Source organism: Pteropus alecto, unplaced genomic scaffold (assembly GCF_000325575.1).
Source record: "Pteropus alecto unplaced genomic scaffold, ASM32557v1 scaffold7, whole genome shotgun sequence".
Lineage (NCBI taxonomy): Eukaryota > Metazoa > Chordata > Mammalia > Chiroptera > Pteropodidae > Pteropus > Pteropus alecto.
Window position 1 is genome coordinate 26,933,493 of NW_006494614.1, and position 18,206 is coordinate 26,951,698.

Genomic DNA, 18,206 nt, shown 5'->3' on the forward strand with positions numbered 1-18,206 from the left:
TGCAATCTTATACAATCTTGATATTTAAAAGATCTTTAAAGTAATACATATTTTTAAGTGACCATAAAATCTATAGCATTTAAATAACTTGTACATATTCACAAAAATAGCAACAGAACATTAACAATACACAGAAGTCATTCACGTTTCACAGTGGTAGCTATGTTGATGATTGTGTATGTATATTTATCATGGGAATAGGCTATAGTGTAGATAGAGCCAGTACATTCCTCAAACTGAACTTCTAACATATCTATTCTTTATTCAGACATAAGAATCTTGATTTTTAAAAATCTTATCTACCATAATCTTTTCTTCAACTCTTGTATTTTTCATGCATGGAAATCCACTTTTAAATAAAATTTATTTCTGCTTCTTTTTACTTATATCTCCTTTATATATTTACAGCTATATACTATGCTTATTTTTAATCTTCCTGATTGAAAAATCTGCTTCATTTAACATATGTCATTTTTCTTTAATAGTGATTATATCCCTGAAGTGTCTGTTTATTCAGCCTATGTTTATCTGGGGATACCAGTCCCTGGTATTTATGTTCAGAAAACTTCAAAGACCAGGACCTGGATTATGTTTATTCTTAAATTTAAGGAGAGATGAGGATGTGGCTGCTACATATTTTTTTTGCAGGTTAACCACTGCATGTAATTCTAGAGAGGGTCATTCACGTAAATGATCATATGTGGTAGGTCTTGAAGAGAGGTGTTTCTCAGAGAAGAGAGCCTATAATTTCTGAACCAGTCTGGTTACTCCCTTTTATTGTTAATGCATTGAACAATAATTAAATTATTATTTTTAATTAACAGATTTTTTAAAGGAGTTTTAAATTTACAAAAGTAGCGAATGGAAAGTTTTAAAAGTTCCCATATAATCCTTCCTTCCCCTTTATAACTCCAGTTTCTCCTTTTGTTAGCATCTTGCATTAGTGTGGTAACATTTTGCATTTGTTACAACTGCTGAGCCAACACCGACTTGTTATTATTAACTAAAGTCCATATTTTACTGTGACTTACTATTTTATGAGTTTGAAAAATATTTAATGATATGTAGTCACTATTAAATTATAATACATGATAGTTTAACTGCCCTAAAAAATATTTTTTCTACCTGTTCTTCCCTCCTCCCACCCTCAACCCCTGACAACTACTGATCTTTTTACTACATGAATAGTTTTGCCTTTTCCAGAATGTCATATAGTTGGAATCATATAGTATATAGCTTTTTAAGATTGGCAATGTACTTAGCAATGTAGATTTAAGTTTCTTTCACATCTTTTAGTGGCTTAATAGCTCATTCTTTTTATCATTGAAAAATATTTTATTGTTTAATGAAACATCATTTCATTGATATTGTTCATTCATTCTTCACCTACTGAAGGGCATTTTGGTTGCTTACAAGATTTGGCAATTATAAATAAACTTGCTATCAATATTTGTCTTTAGGTTGTTTTGTTTTTGTAGACATATATTTTTAAATCAGTGGGGTAAATTTCAAGGAGTGTGATTATTTAATTATATAAAGTTCTCTAAGAAACTGCCAAAATGTATTCCAAAGTTTCTCTACCACTTTGCTTTCCTAAGAGCAATGAATGAGAATTCCTAATGCGCCATTTCATGTCTGCATTTAGTTTTGTCAGTGTTTAGGATTTTAACCATTCTAATAAGTATGTAGTGATATTTGGTTTTGATTTGCTTTTTCCTAATGATAGATGATATTGAGCATCTTTTGATATATTTATTTGACATGTATTTATCTTTTTCGATAAGGTGTCTGTTGAAATATTTCACCTATCTTTTATTTATTTGTTTGTTTGTTTTTTGTTTTGGCTGTTGTAATTTTTTAAAATTTTATTATAATAGTTTCATGTATACATTACATTGGTTAGACATTTATATAGCTTATAAATGATCCCCCTAATTGCTCTTTCTCTCCTCTGGCTCTCCACCTAGCCATTATATTAATGCTAACCACATTCCTTATGCCGTGCTCCCCATCCCCATGACCATCTATCAACTAATTATTGGTACTTCTTTAAACCTTCACCCCTTTCTCCCAGCCCTCCAAAGCCCCTCTCCTTTGGCCATCACCAGATTGTCCTCTATATTTGTGAGACTGTTTCTGATTAGTTTGTTACCTTTGTTCCTTAGATTCCACACATAAGTGAAATCATATGGTATTGCTCATCTTTTAAATGAGTTGTTTTTTTACTGTTGAGTTTTAAGAGTTCTTTGTATATGCCAGATACCAATCCTTTATTATCTATATGTTTTGAAAATATTTTCCTCAGTCAGTGGTGTGTCTTCTCATTTGCTTGACCAAGTGACATATTTTAGTGAGAGAATTCATGTTTAAATTCTTAGAGAAGTAGCTATGGAGTGGGATCCTGATTGTAATCCATAAGAACTGGGTGGATCTAAGTGGCAGAAGAAGAAAGGAAGAAAGGAGAATGCCTAAGAATAGATGATCTCTTCCTCTTGCATGTACAAAGTCCCCTCTTATCCTTGGTTTCACTATCCATGGTTTCAGTTACCCTTTGTCAAAATTTGTCTAAAAATATTAAATAGAAATTTGCAGATATAAACAATTTTAAATTGAGTTTTAAATTGTGCACCATTCTAAGTAGCACGATGAAGGACTCACCATCCCAATCAGTCCTGCTTAGGACGTGAATCATCCCTTTTTCCAGCATATCCATGCTATATTCACTACTGCCTGTCATTTAGGCTGTGGTGGTATCACAGTGTTTGTGTTCAAGTAACCTTCGTCTTCTTCTTTTTTTTTTTAACTTAAATAATGACTCTAAAATGTAAAAGTAGTGATATTGACAATTCTGATATGCCAAAGAGAATCTATAAAGTGCTTTCTTTAATTGAAAAGACATGTATGTATAAGGAAAAATACATAGCATACACAGGATTTGACATAATCCATTGTTTCAGGCATTCACTGCGGGTCTAGTCACATATTCTCTGAAAATAAGCAGGGGAACTACTATATAACCCTGGCAAATATTTTGAAGAGCTTTCATTTTACTCCACCAACACCTGGAGCACAAGCATTTGCAGATTTCTTTGAACATTGAACATGCAATATCTTACCTTATCTGAAGCTCAATTGAAATGTGGCGCCTTTCTTCCTTGAGATCATTAGCGCTCTCAACTGCAAGACAAGAAATAAGACCACTACTAGAAGATCCAAACAATAATATGTCAAGGCAGGAAAATTTTTTCACTGACCATAGTGGCATCAGCCCCCATCCAAGTTCTGGCACTGAACATGTGCATGAATGCATACTGGATTCTCAGCAACAACCAAACCTTGAATTATTCATTACTATGAGACTACTTCTACCAATCTCTTTTTAAAAGCAACAAACTAAATCAACTAGGTGATTTAAAAGGAAATCATACAATGGATTTTTTAATTGGATTGGGATCTCACTGAAACTTATATGTTATGTTTAGACATTCATATTCATAATTAATTTCTTAATGCTTTAATCTTATCTACTGCATTGTATAAATACAGGATTCATTTTCTAATTAATTTCCACAAGGTCTTGAGATTATTTTCAACTTAATGGCAATTTTTTCAGATTAAGATAGCTTTTAGAGTAAAATGATGAAGTAAATTAAAGCATAAAGGCTGTTAATTTATCCCAGAATATTTTATATATAGGGACCAAAGGAAGAATATCATCAATTTAAAACAGAGAAGAGATTGAAAACACTTATTACTTATAGTTTATAGTGTTCATTTATAGTGTTCATTACATGCAACCTGTGACAAAGCTTTTATTTAGATGTAACAACTTTGCTATACAGATCTCACTAGGACAAATAATCAATATATTATTGATAAAGCAAAGACAAAACACATTTAAGAAAAGTCCAGGGCCCATTTATTACTTCATGGCCACAGTGTGATATTGAAAGCACTATAAACAAAGCAAAATAAGAAATGTACAGCCTTAAATACCTTATGTTTCTTCCTCTTTTTAGAAGCCATTTATTTCTTTTGGTTATTTAACTTTACTACATTCAACATTTTAATAACATGTTCACTACCAAATTAGGGTTATTGGTTGTCAAGTGCTTTAAGAGTCTAAGTTATAAAGAATAATAACTAAAATCGTGTTATTATTTGGAAGCCAAAGTTCCACTTAATATAGCAGTCTGCCTTGCCTATTTTATACCACATTCTGCTAAATAATTAGAAACATCTGAAATCGAGCAAGGATCCTAATGACAGAAATGTTCTTGTCTGACTTCTTAGTCTACTTAATGAAGCATGGGAAGAAATTTTCAGTGAGTGTCAACTGTTTTAGCTTGTGATACCAACTTGACAGTGTGGCAAGTGGTATTCATTTGCTAAGAACCAAAAGAAAATATTACTACTTATATACTTATGTTTTTATTTGAAAATAAAGGCTAATGATGATATGATGATAGAGTAAAACAGTCTCACTTTAGATATAGACAGTATTAGTATTTTTGGTAATTTTATATAATTACACAGAAGCATCAATAGTCAGGAAAGAACTGAACAGAATTTCTCCTTTAGAGAATGGATAGCCTGCCAGAGAGCCAAAAATATATATTTAAATAAAAATATAAAGGGTTTTTTAAAAAAAATACATGTTCAAGAAATGGCACCTTATGTATCCTGCATCACAATGAAAAATCTTTGTGTCATGTTACATATTGGCATAGACCCTCAGGTACAGTCAGTGTATCTTTTATGGTGTAAATAGGATACCTTGTAGATATGTCCAGAGTAATTTAAAACTTATCCTACGAAACTTCGTAAGCCAGGGAAATAGGAAAAGTATTTCTGGCCAGAAAAGCAGGTTTACTAGATCTGTTCAAGCAATGAATTTTTAAAAGCTTTGCTTAAAACAACGTCGTATGTCAATTGGCAATATCAGTCCACATATGAGCTTTCAAATGCTCCCTTTCTAAGTCTAGGCAGCTGGGCAATTTGTACAATATTTGATTTTTAGTTTTTCAGCAGCCCAGTTTGATTTAGTGCCATTTGCATTTTTATAGAGAACAGCAATCCTGCAGCAAGCTCTGTTTTGCTGACAAATTCTGCAAGTTGATAATATAGTAAAGGATGTGTAGAACTTGAACCTGTTATAGATGATTGTTTTAAAATATCAGCGCCACTGAGAAAGAAGTCTCAAAGGAAACAGAACATAAAATAACTAGCAATTATATTTAAATTTTTTCTTTTTTAAATTTATATAAGCTGCCGTTCTCTTTACAACTTTTTGTATATACTTGTAGTGTTTTAGACTTAACGAGAATTCATGAAGTTTTGATATGAAAATACTAATATAGCTATTTGAAAATTTTACAATAGATAAAATTTTACAATAGATAATACTCTGGTCCTGAATTTCAACTGCTAAGAGCAGAATTGTTCTTAAGGAGCTTTCGTGATCTAAAAAAATATATATACACACATATATATATGGAATTCATGTATAAGGGTAAGGACACAATTAACACAAAACGTTTGATTGTTTTGTCCTAGAATCTCTTCGTTGGTTTACTTTTAATCTTCCAAACAACGATTTGATATGTAAATTATTATGCCTATTTTATAGAAGAGAACATTGAAGTTCAAAGAAGTTAATCAATTAGCTCAGGTGATTCAGAGTTGGAGTTTGAACTAAGGTCTATCTTACAAAGTGTTACCTCAGGATTAAAGTTTGTTTTAAAATGGACCACATAAGTAATCTTATGTAAGGAAAACATGAAGTCACAGAATGACTGGATTAGGGGTAAGAGAAGTATATTTGGACTGAGGGGATTGTCTTAATAATAGTACAAAACTTTGCTGGCTTCTTAAGGTCGCAGTGCAGACCATATTTTTATTTTATTTTTTATTTTTGCCTGTTTACTGTTTGTTTGTTGACCTAGACTTTTCAGAATTTTACATTGAATTTCGATCTTCTTGAGCATTCATGAGGTTTTCAGCCTTACCGTTCCCTGCTGTTTTATACCAGGATAGTTTCATTTATTTACATTATCTGTCACGGCATTGCAGTTTCTATCCCCTACTTTACGGGTGATGTGCTTATCTGTTAGATGCTTGAAATACAACTCTCCAGAGACAAACAAACAAAGTAAAAACTATCCTGTGAGATAAATATCAAGTAGTTGTAAATACATAGAGTATTTTCAGTATTCTAATTTAGCATCAGGTGGAAGAACAAGAGGTAGAAAGACCAGGTGTCAGGTAAAGTTCATGAATTAAATAAAAAGTCATAAGTTTATCAAAAAAAGGTAATTACAAGAATAGATGGGACCAAAATTTAGTCTAAGAAGAGAAGATTTTATAGTGGGAAATTTCAAATGAAGGTGGGGAATAAGGAGACACTGATCTTGGATAGGCAAGATTCAGGCTGACTGAGAACTAAGAGGAAGGCACGTGTTATCAAGAGATTCAATATTAGGATTTGTATTTTACATGGGACAGACAGAGATTCAAGAACAGAAAATGAAGTCCTTGTGGTGGTAAGTCAAAGATCGGAATGACACCCCAGTTATTAAGAAATTGGCACACAGAGGTAAATAAAAAATTAATGCTAAACTTAGCATGCTAAATTTTAATTAAAATGCTGAAAATTAACTTGATGCTAACCAGACACATAAAAGAATTGAAGTGTCTTTTCCTTCTCTGTGTGGGTCTAGGAGTGAACTCAGATTGAGTGGAGGTAAACCTGCAAATTAACATTAAATGACCCTAATCACAAGCCTTTGCAGTTATGACCATAGGTTTATGTTAACCTTTTTTTGCTGTTCTCCCTTTCTACATAAAAGAAAGTATAAAGAAAGATTAAAGGAGGACAGCTTGACAATGCCCTCAGTTTCCTGAATCTCTTTCCCATGGTCATCCCTAGAGAAATCTTGGAAGTTCAAGCAGGATTCTGAGGGATTAACATGAAATTTGGGATATATTTCTGAAGAGACTTTTTATTGGGCCTTTTTACAAGTGGGTTAGTGGCTGGTGAAACGGGAATCACATGGAGACCTACAGCAGGGGAGAACAAGGGCTGGTAGGGAGAGGTCTCTCATGTTCTGCTTTTCCAAGTCCTCACCTTTGCATGTAGTTTTTGCTACTAGTTAGGGTAAAAGTTTAAAATAAGGACATCTGTAGTCATTAAGTTGCCCCCAGTTCACACCAGATATAATACAGGTGTTGCCCCTGGCAATGCTCACGTGGCAATGCTCAGATCATACAGAAATCTCTGATTTGGCTTTGAACAATATTATCTATTTATTTTTCTACATTACAACACTCATAAAAATTATTCTAGTTTTTTATAACTCAAGATATGGTATCATGATCAAAGATTAATTGCTTGCCATAGTGAAGGACATTTTTGCTTTATTTTTTTCTCACATCATTATGATTTATGTCCATATAGTGGATATAGTGAAACTTCTTTAATCACAGAATGCTGTAAGATAGTCCATTTAAATAGATTTCTAATGTAAATATTTAAACATACACAATTTAGTGTATGTGTACAATTTGACTTTATGCTGCAATATCATAAATAGATCACTTTTTTTCTTAAGACTTTCTTTTTTAGAACAGTTTTAGGTTCACAGAAAAATGGGGAATATAGAGATTTCTTATATACCTTCTGCTCCTACACATGCATAGCTTCCCCCATTAGCAACATCCCACACAAGAGTAATATATTTGTTATAACTGATGAATCTACATTGACTAATCTTAGTCACCCAAAGTCCATTTTGATTCATCTTGATGCTGTACATTCTATGGGTTTGGGCAAATGTACATTGACATGTATCTACTATTTTGGTATTACACAGCGAATTTTCACTTACCAAAAATCCTCCACATTCCACCTATTTATTCCTCCCTCTCTCCTCCAACACCTAGCAACCACTGATTTTTTACTTCCTCCATAGTTTTGGATATTTCAGAACATCATATTATTGGAGTCACATAGTATGTAGCTTTTTAAGATTGGCTTTTTTTCACTTTGGTCTTTTAAAGTGACTGCATCATTTTGCATTCGCTCTAGCAATGCATGAAAGTTCTTATTTCTCCACATTCTCACCAGGATTTGGTATCATCAGTGTTTTGGATTTTAGTCATTAGAGTAGGTGAATAGGATATCTCATTGATGTTTTAATTTGCATTTTTCTAATGACTTATGTTATATAGCATCTTTTCATATGCTTATTTGCCATCTGTATATCCTCTTTAGTAAGGTGTCTGATGGTCTGGCTTATATTTTAATTGGGTTGTTTAGTTTTTTATTGTTAAGTTTTAAGAGTTCTTTGAATATTTAGAGTAACAATCTTTTATCGGGCATGTCATTTGCAACTCTTTTTTTTCCAGTCTGTGCCTTATCTTATTCTGTCAGTGTCTTTTGTGGAGCAGCAAATTTTAATTTTAATGATGTACAACTTATTATTTTTTTCATGGATGGTGCCTTTAGTGGTGTATTTAAAAATGTATCGACAAACCCAAGGTTATCAAAATTTTCTATGTTATCTTCTCAGAGGTTTATATTTTTGTGTTTTACACTCAGGACTGTGATCTATTTTGACTTAGATTGTGTAAAGTGCATAAGGTTTGTGATAAGAATCTTTTTTTTTAATATGTGTATGTCCAATTTTTCTAATACCATTTGTGACAAAACTAGCCTTTCTCCATTGAATTACCTTGGCTCTTCTGTAAATGATTGGTTGATTATATTTGTGTAGATCTGTTTTGGGGATCTCTGTTCTGTGCAATTGATCTATTTGTCTATCCTTTCACCAAAATCACACTGTGAATTACTTTAGTTTCATAGTTGCATTAAAGTTCAGTAGTGTCAGTTTACAACTTTGTTTTCTCTTTCAATATTTTGTTGCTGTTCTGGGTCTTTTGTCTCTACATATAAACTTTAGAAATAGTTTTTTAATATATACACAACAACTTGATGGTATTTTTATTTGAATTTCATTGAATCTACAGATCAATCAGGCAAAAATTGATATTTTCACAATATTGTATATTCCATCTATGATTATGGAATATATCTCTCTATATTTAGCTCTCTTGATTTATTTAATCAGATTTATAGTTTTCCTCATATAGATCTTGTGCATGGTTTGTTAGAATTATACCTATGTATTTCATTTTTTTATTGTTAATGTAAACGGCATTATGTTTTTAATTTCAAATTCCAATTTTTCATTGCTGATATATAAGAAATTAATTGAATTTTTTATATTAACCTTCTATCCTACAACCTTGTGCTAATTGCTTATTGCTTCTCAGTGTTTTATTGTGAATTCTTTGGCATTTTCTACATAGACAATCATGTCATCTGTGAACGAATTTTATTTCCTTTTTTATCTTATTGAATTAGACAGTACTTCTGGTATAAAGTTGAAAGGTTGTGGTGAAAAGGGACATCTTTGTCAAATAAATACCTACATATGAAAGTCACCTTTTGTTATACTTAATAAATATTAGATGACATTATCAGCTATATGGCTTACCAATATTTTTCTATTTTTAATATTTATATTTCAATTAGTGTTAGAAATATTTTGGTATCAGATGTGAAATAGAAATCTAACTTTTTCTCTATTTTTACTTTCCTAGATTTGGCATAGATGTCCCAACACCATATATTCAGTAATCCATTTATTCTCACTGGTTTGGTATGCTACTTTAACTGAAAAGATTTGCTTCTACATGTTCTATCTTATATAATAGAGAATATTAATCTTTTTATTTTTAATATGAATGTAGGTGTCTTTGCTTTGGATACTGTTAACTAGGTGATATTTTTAACTATGAGTGTGTAGTTTTAAATTTGTAATAACTTTATAATTCGAATGATAATAATAGTAAGTGGGTCCCCCAAAGTGGTAGTCCAAACACATAAATAAGAAAATACATTTATTATATTTTAAAGGTGATATCTCAAATATGTGAAAGAATGGAGTATTTAATAGAATTTATTCGGACGAAAGGCCATAATTTCAAGAATATGACTAGGTCTGTACCATATACTTTTAATAAAATTAATCCCTAATGGATTAAATAATTGATATGTAAAAATTAAGACCATAAAATATTAGAGGAAAATATAGGTAAATATTTATATATGTAAGAATGAAAACATCTTTAGAAATATGAGTTACAAATAAATAGAAAATATTGATGAATTTGACTACATAAAATATTAAACATTCTGTATATCAAGCAACAACAAAACTAACTTTAAAAACAAAGCAAAATTAAAAACCAAATGACAAATATCTTTTATATCATAATTAGTAAAGAAACAAAAAAATCAATAAGGAAAATATCAATATTCCAATAACAAAAATAAGCAAAATATGGAAATTTAAATGCTGGGATAAATAGGGAAAGCTAATAAGCATATTAAAACCTAAATGCAAATTTTAAATAAAAGTGCTAATATATGTAAAACTAAAATGCCTTTAATCATCTCAAATTAGCAAAGATATATTATAATACATACTTTTGGTGATTATGTGTAAAAATGGTGAAGTACAATTATGTTGGAGGGTTCATCAGACAATGTCTGCAAAAAGTCTTTAATCCAACAATACCACTTCTTGTAATTCAATAAATAAATAAGAATAAGGGAGACAGTTTATGTATTTGTGTATGTATGTGTCAGTGTACAATAGTGATTTTTCTTATGATGGAAACATTGAAAATATGTCCAACAATAAGCGATTGGATAAATATATATCCATATATGTTTGTATGTGTATACACATGTTTATATGTGTATTATACATTTAGGTATGTAATCAGATAATATCGAAATATTAAATTATTTTTTCTTCCTTACTAATTTTTCTCGCCAGGAGAATCTTTTTCTGGAGCATTTCTTCTGTATTTTTATTCAAAATAATCATATTTAGTTATAAATATGTTGTAGATGAACCTATTATAATGCAAAAGTCTTAAAATACCATATTAAGATAGAAAATGTCAATTGCAAAATATCATAGTCTTAGACATCTTACGTATGAGTTCATATAGCTCTGAAAAAGATGAGCATAAACATATGCACAAAATTTTTAATGTATTTATCTTTTATAGGTAGAATTATTGACTTTTTGCTTTATTTTATTTATTGATGCTCTGTATTTTTAGAAAACAAAATGTGTATTAATAATAAAATATTATTTTAGAAGAAGTTTGATTGGAAGATTTGAGAAGACAGACCAGACATATGCATTATATTCCCTTCCAATTAAAATCTTTGAAAATTAAAACCTGTTTATTTAGGATAAAATGTTAAGAGTACTAGCAATTAAGAAAGAAAAACACTGGTGGCCAAGGCATTTTGACAAATTTCTGGAAGATAAACTTATGATTATAAGTGGCGTGAGTGAAGTAAATCATAGTTGTAAAAACAGACAAAGGTGAAAACTAGTGCAGAGGCAATTAGAGTTTCAGTAATAATCAAAGATCGCTGCACACATAAAAAGAACAGGAGGAGGTCTCAGGCCCAGAGGAATCCGGGCAATGAAGAGACAGCACTGAGAGCTTCAGGCCATTTTATCCACCTTGCTCTTTTTCTTTGTCAGGCAGCAGTGATTCTGGTCCCAGGACGGCTCTGAAGAAATAGAATTAGTAGCCTAGAAAGCCTACTAATATGGGTGAAGGGCCTGAGATTTAAATCACAGATTGAGAATACTCTGAATCTCCAAAATAGAGATGGAAGGAAAATGAAAGAAAAAAGCAAGAAGAGAAATAAAAGCATTCCAGTCTTATAGTAAAAGACTAATACTTTTAAAAATTGGGAAAGGTTAGGACATGTGTAGCAGTTAACATATCTGCTTTACACACAGAAGGTTCTGGGTTTATGCCCCAGTGGAGCCACAGTCCATGATCTACAGCCATGCTATCCTAAACAAGCCTGATGTCTGATCCGTAAGCTAATCAGGGAAGACCAGGTGCTGTAGGCATAAATAATAATAAATATATATTTTTTTAAATCGGGAAAGGTTATATGACTCTGCCTCTTCTTAACCGTATCTGTACAACCTAATTGGACTATGCCACATCCACTTAGAAGGACTTTAAGGAAGCCTTCTCAGCCAGGATACAGGCCCCTGGAAGATCCACACACTCACTGAGCAACCCAGTACAGCTGCCTACGTTAATCAACAAATTTTTACACTCAAAACTAAATGACAGCCATGTTCACAGATCTTTTTTGAAAACCCACCAGCCTGGAAAAGAAGGCCAAGATAAACAAGAGAGCTGATATAGCAGAGACTATATGAAAGTCTATACCACAATTAATTTTATTAAATAAAAGAAAATATTTTAATAACAAAAACATATTGTTAAACTGCAAAATTCAATTGTATATTTGTTCATACTTAAAAAGATATTGGTGTAAAACAGATTTTTTCAAACTTAAAAAGGTATTAGTGTAAAGTTAGTCAAGGTATAACAGGAAAATACGAACAAGAAGAAAACCGAATTCTATATGAAAACTTTTAAATGAGACAGGATTGTTCATGTTACACTAAGTTGAAAAACAATAAAATAGTATCTATATAAATAAGAAATAAAATTTTTTAAAAATATAATTCAATATGGGAGCTTGTCTTACAACATAAAAGATGAATTGGATGAAAAATAAGGACATAGGGTATTCGCATAATGTAACGAAATAACTTGTTCTTACATTTAGAACATTACTTACAGCAGACAGAAAATGAGACACCCATGAAATAGAGAATAGTGACTATGTATGAAAAAAAACAATCTTAAGAAATTCTGTAGGAGAGAAATCCTTCAGACCCTATTTACTAGCTATAATGAAAAAAAATTAAATTAAAAATGAAATAAAAAGAATTAACAAATTTCTAAGATAAAAATTAATTCAAAACCAAAATTATAAGCTATTTAGAAAAGAATAGCAGTAAAGCACTATGTAGTAAAAACTGATGTAGACAAAGAAGTACAAAGGAAAATGTGTAGCCTTAAATGCATGTAGTAGAACTTAATAAGTTTAAATAAATGAATTAAAGTAAATAAGCTAAAGAAAAAAAGAAACAGTGAAATAATTCAAAAAGCAGTAAAGGAGGCCTTAATCAGAATAGAAATCAAAATCAATACTATAAAATTCAGCAGCAGCATCATCTATGGCATGCCACCTTGAATAAGCCTGATCCCATCTGATCTCAGAAGCTAATCAGGGTCAGGCCTGGTTAGTACCTGGATGGGAGACCACCTAGGAAGATCAGGTGCTGTAAATGTAAAAAATAAAAAAATAAAATACAGTAGTAGCAACAATAAAGTAACAACAAATTTATAGATTTGATCTATGAAAACACAATCTGATTCTTTAAAGTCTCATAAAACAGACAAATGATCAGCAATTCAAAAAGAGGAGAATCATAAATAAATATTAAAAATGAGAAAGTGAATCTACCTATAGATATAGGATAAATTTTTAAATATAAATAAACTCTATATGTGAATGTATGCCAAAAGTTTGAAAAATCTGGATAGAAGGTTGATTTTTACATTGATATAGAGATATAGAAAAAAATAAGTGAAGAAGTTTGAAATGGCGTCAAAAAATTAGAGTATAAAATGAGTGATATCCTGGAGGCAAAAGAGTAGAAACTTGCGTAAGGGAGTTATATATTGCTCATTAGGGTTAAATATCAGGGGAAATTCAAATAGGTGAGAGTTCGGTGAAACAACTGGATTTGGTGATTTGGAGTTATTTGAATTATATCTTATACCTCCTCTGTGCAGGGAAGTGTTTAGTGTTGTCAATAATTACAGATTTCCAAGGATGGACAAACTTGAGTCTAAGTAAACCTTTGCTGTTTCTTAGAAGGAATTACCCACTAGGAAGAAGTCTGTGGGCTTAGTGCTGTCGGTGGTATTGTCAAGCTCTTATCACTGACTTCAATTTTTTTATAAAATGCTTGATGCAAGCAAAAAGTTCTGCTTATAAACACAAAAGCTCATTGGAGGATTCCTTTATGAAACTATTACTACTCGTAATAATTTATTTGGAAATATTACCTGCTTTAAATAGCATTTGACTTTGATCATGGTGCTGCATATCTTCAAAGACTCTCAAACTCACCTACTGTAAGCAGCATCTAGTTTCGAAGGTTGAATTTAAAAGAAATTTACTGAAACAGTGGACTTCACAATAACTGGGTGCTGTTATGGGTCAATACACTTACAATTTCACTCAACTATAGTAGTAAATTAATTTGTTTTTCTGTGGGATTAGTCCTTTAGAGATATTTTTTCTGGGCAGAAACTAACATGTTATAAGAACAAGTAGTGATAAACCAACTATTCTGAGAATAGATTGTCTGACTTCTCTGTCTGCAACTGTTGGAAAAGCTATAAATATACCTTTATAGCTTTCAATGTTTTAACAGTAGACAAAATGTAGTGTGTAATATGATCTCTTAAAAATAATAATTTCTAATTTCTTTACAGACTATTTATTTTCCTTTTTATGTTTTCTTTACATGGGAAATATATTTGTATAATCATTTTAAGAGGTATTCAAAAGAAAATATCTATAAGGCCTGATCTCATGTTTTCTTCTCTAGTCCTTGCTGCTGAGTAATTATTTATAGAATCTACTAGGCAGTATGACAAAGACTAAATTACAAGTGGTGTCCGGTTTCACCAAAGTTACTATCAAACTTCATGTGAAGGAATCTAGAGACAAAAGTAAAAAATTATTTTCTCACCAGGAATAAACTTACATATTTATAAACATACAAGGCAGAGGACTACATTTAAAAATATATAGACATGACAAAACTAGCTCAGCTCTACCTCAATATTTTTAATTCTTCCTTGCTTTACTCTCTTTAGTCTCCAACTACACTGTTCCCTTGGCTTTACATACAATTTATTCCCGTCTTTAGCTAGATACCTTCTGTCCATGCCTCAGCTTCCTATCTCCTTAAGGTTTTCCCAAATCTGTAAGAACAAGTTGATGTATCTTCTCGATGATTCTGTCATTTTTCATTTTTGAATTTATTAAACTATATTTAAATCATCTGGTTAGTCATGTAATAGGTATCTATCTTTACTAGATTAGCTACAATACAAATAGGCAAACTATGCAGGCCAAATCCAATCAAATGCCTATTATTGTACTGCCCTTGAGCTAAGAATAGTTGTTACATACTTAAAGTTTAACAACAAATTTTTAAAAAGTCATATTTTATGACACATGGAAATTATATGAAATTAAACTTTCAATATTTATAAATTAAGTTTTATTGGAATACAGACATTTCCATTTATTTACATACTGTTACTGGTGACTTTTGAGCAAGACTGGCTGTTGAGTAGTTGCAACAGAGACCATATACAGCCAAAAATATTTACTATCTGTCCCACTGTAAAAAATATTTGCCAACACATTTTCTTACAATATCAACACACAGCGATGTCCAAAAATGTAATACTTGCAAGCTTTCAATTACCATTTTCATTCAATAACCCCAAGAGTGTTGAAGAATGTCTTTATATCTTTTTTTACTCACTTTTGTGGAAGCTCAGATCTCACTGCTGCTGCTTCTGATACTGAATGATACAGAAATTGGCCATCTTCTAGATGAACATTGCTGTGGCCAATACCCTGACACCTAGTCATGACGGAGGGGCAATATGATAAGCTCAAATCTTGGCTGTCTCTCAGAAAAAGCCTAGAAAGCATTAAAAAAAATCATTTAGACCTGAAATAATACAATGGATTTCACCTTGTTTAATCACTATCTCATTAACTGACATAGCTTTCATCTTGAGCATGAGAGAAAGTAATGTAAGCTCTTATTTTGCTTTTGCAGAATCAGGTTTATTCTGCTGTAACATCCAAATGACTCCCTGCTGTGGCTTGAGGTGCTGTAAACAAGCCACTAGATGACTCAGGAAACAATTGGACAAACCTAGTTTAGTTCATAGGCAGTAGCAACACTTTTTTTTTTTCTATGCAGTCATTATCAATGATAGATATATATGCTCTGCCTTATCATTGACCCACAAAAGTCTCTCATGATGTCCTGCTGCCTTTGATGTTATTAGCCAAGCTCATAGAAACAGAGAGTAGAATGGTAGTTGCCAAGGGCTAGGGAGAGGGAAGGAACGGAGGAGCTGCTGTTCGAGAGGTATACCGTTTCAGTTACGGAGTTACATAAGGTAAGTCCTGGAGAGCAACTGTGAAGCATTGCGCCTGTAGTTAATAATGCTGTGTTGTGCACTTAAAAAACGTTAAAAGAGTGGATCTTGTTTTTTTTTACCACAATTAAAATAATTTAAAGAAAAACAAACATTTTAATCATATTTTACAGACATGAATAACGTTAAGGGAGAAGGTAAGATCATGAACAGTATGTCCTGTTTTGACAGGGACGGTCCCACAGGTAGTAGCTTTGCTCATTAAAATGGTTCATGGCAAGTTGATTTTCGCCAAATTCCAAACCACCTCAGAGAGGAAGTTTTACTCCTGAACTTTATCACCAAAGGGCACATTTTATGGCCACATATTCATTTAAAGACATCTTTATCAATTTATTGAGAGCTACCCTGAAGTCATAATAAAATTTCTGATATGACCAAGGGCATACTTAAGGGAAGTGGTTCACATTGGTGACTCCTATAGAAAACATTCTTTCCCAACTATTTCTACAAGACCAAAATAGTAATTGACCTTTAAAAAAGACCAAAGTATACTATCAGGCTCTGCTTCAACCGTTCTAAATTGCTCATACAATAATTCAGTTTTTCTACTGCTGCTCATTTTGTGTGGGTATCCCTTTTGTTAAGTGTATACCTAAAGGCATGATTAAAAATTATTATCAGCATCATCATTTTAAATTTTTCTATTTTAAGTCTATGGCCATACTACTCTGAACAAGCCCAATCCTGTCTGATCTCGGAAGCTAGGCAGAGTCAGGCCAGGTTAGTACTTGAATGGTAGACCACCTAGGAAAACCAGGTGCTGTAGGCATAAAAAATAAAAAAATAAGGATTGTAAGGTCAACCAAGGGTCGCCTCGCCTAAAAAATTAAAAAATGATTAAAAAAATAAATAAATAATAAATACAAGTTTTCTATTTTAAAAATATAAAATTTCTAGCATTTTCCTATTTTATTTTTAAGAAATAATTTGTAGAATTTTAATGTGACTGATAGCAAAATATTATAAATGATATTCCTTCTCTATGATTATTCTGAAATATTTATATTGAAAGTATATGAATTAAAATAGTTTAATACATTGATATTCTAATATTTTTTATTCCATAATAATTTAAACTTTATTTCATCATGATAGTGGAAATATTACAATGTTTCAACTGATATTTTACCAATAAAAACGCAATTTTACCTTCACCTGATTTAACTGTTAAAAAGTATTTGCAGATCATGTGAACATAATTTCTCTCTGATTACCCCAATGATATAATTTTATATATTTTTTAAACTTTTCTTCCATTTCTGTTCATTGTTTTGAATTTAAAAATATTTGACTTCTTGGCTTTTCTTTTACCTGACTACACTTTCTCTAGGAATCATTTCCTCCTTTGTCTGGCTCAGTCATTTTTTTAAGTGAAAAGTAATTAAAATCAATTACTATTACAAAAAATAAAATACTCGAATTATGCTCTAAAGTTAAGTAACAAGAACTTATTATATCAGAAAACAATAAATATATTTGATTTTGTTTATCTGTGAAAGGTTCTCAGATTTGTTTTTCAGCGGAGGGGCAAGTATAAAAGTATTGATAGAATAAGCATAGTGAACAGATTTGGATATATTTCCATGGAAGGAAGGAAGGGAGGGAGGGAGAGAGGAGGGAAGAAAGGAAAATATAATCCCAAATTTCCTCAGTTTATCTGTCCTTAGTAAGAACTCACAATTGGCTCCCTGTAGAGACATCTTGGGCCCCATGTGCCTCTTCTGTCTCCCTCCTCCATCGCAAAATTCGGCTTCTGAGTTAAAGGGCTCCGTCTCTGAAAGTCTCCAGCAAACACGGTGCTTACAAAAGTCCCTGTACCCTCCTCCCATTCAGACACTCAGTTTTTCCAGAAATTCAATAAAGAAGGGACAATTTCTTCCAGAGAAAGTGCATGCCTCCCTAGACGA

General features: G+C 31.6%; 2 pseudogenes; both read left to right on the plus strand.

Moving 5' to 3' along the window:
• The first annotated feature begins 13,204 nt into the window (after nucleotides 1-13,204).
• Nucleotides 13,205-13,322, plus strand: LOC112474880 (annotated as a pseudogene).
• A 3,627-nt stretch (nucleotides 13,323-16,949) lies between these two features.
• On the plus strand, nucleotides 16,950-17,068 carry LOC112474788 (annotated as a pseudogene).
• Nucleotides 17,069-18,206: the final 1,138 nt, after the last annotated feature.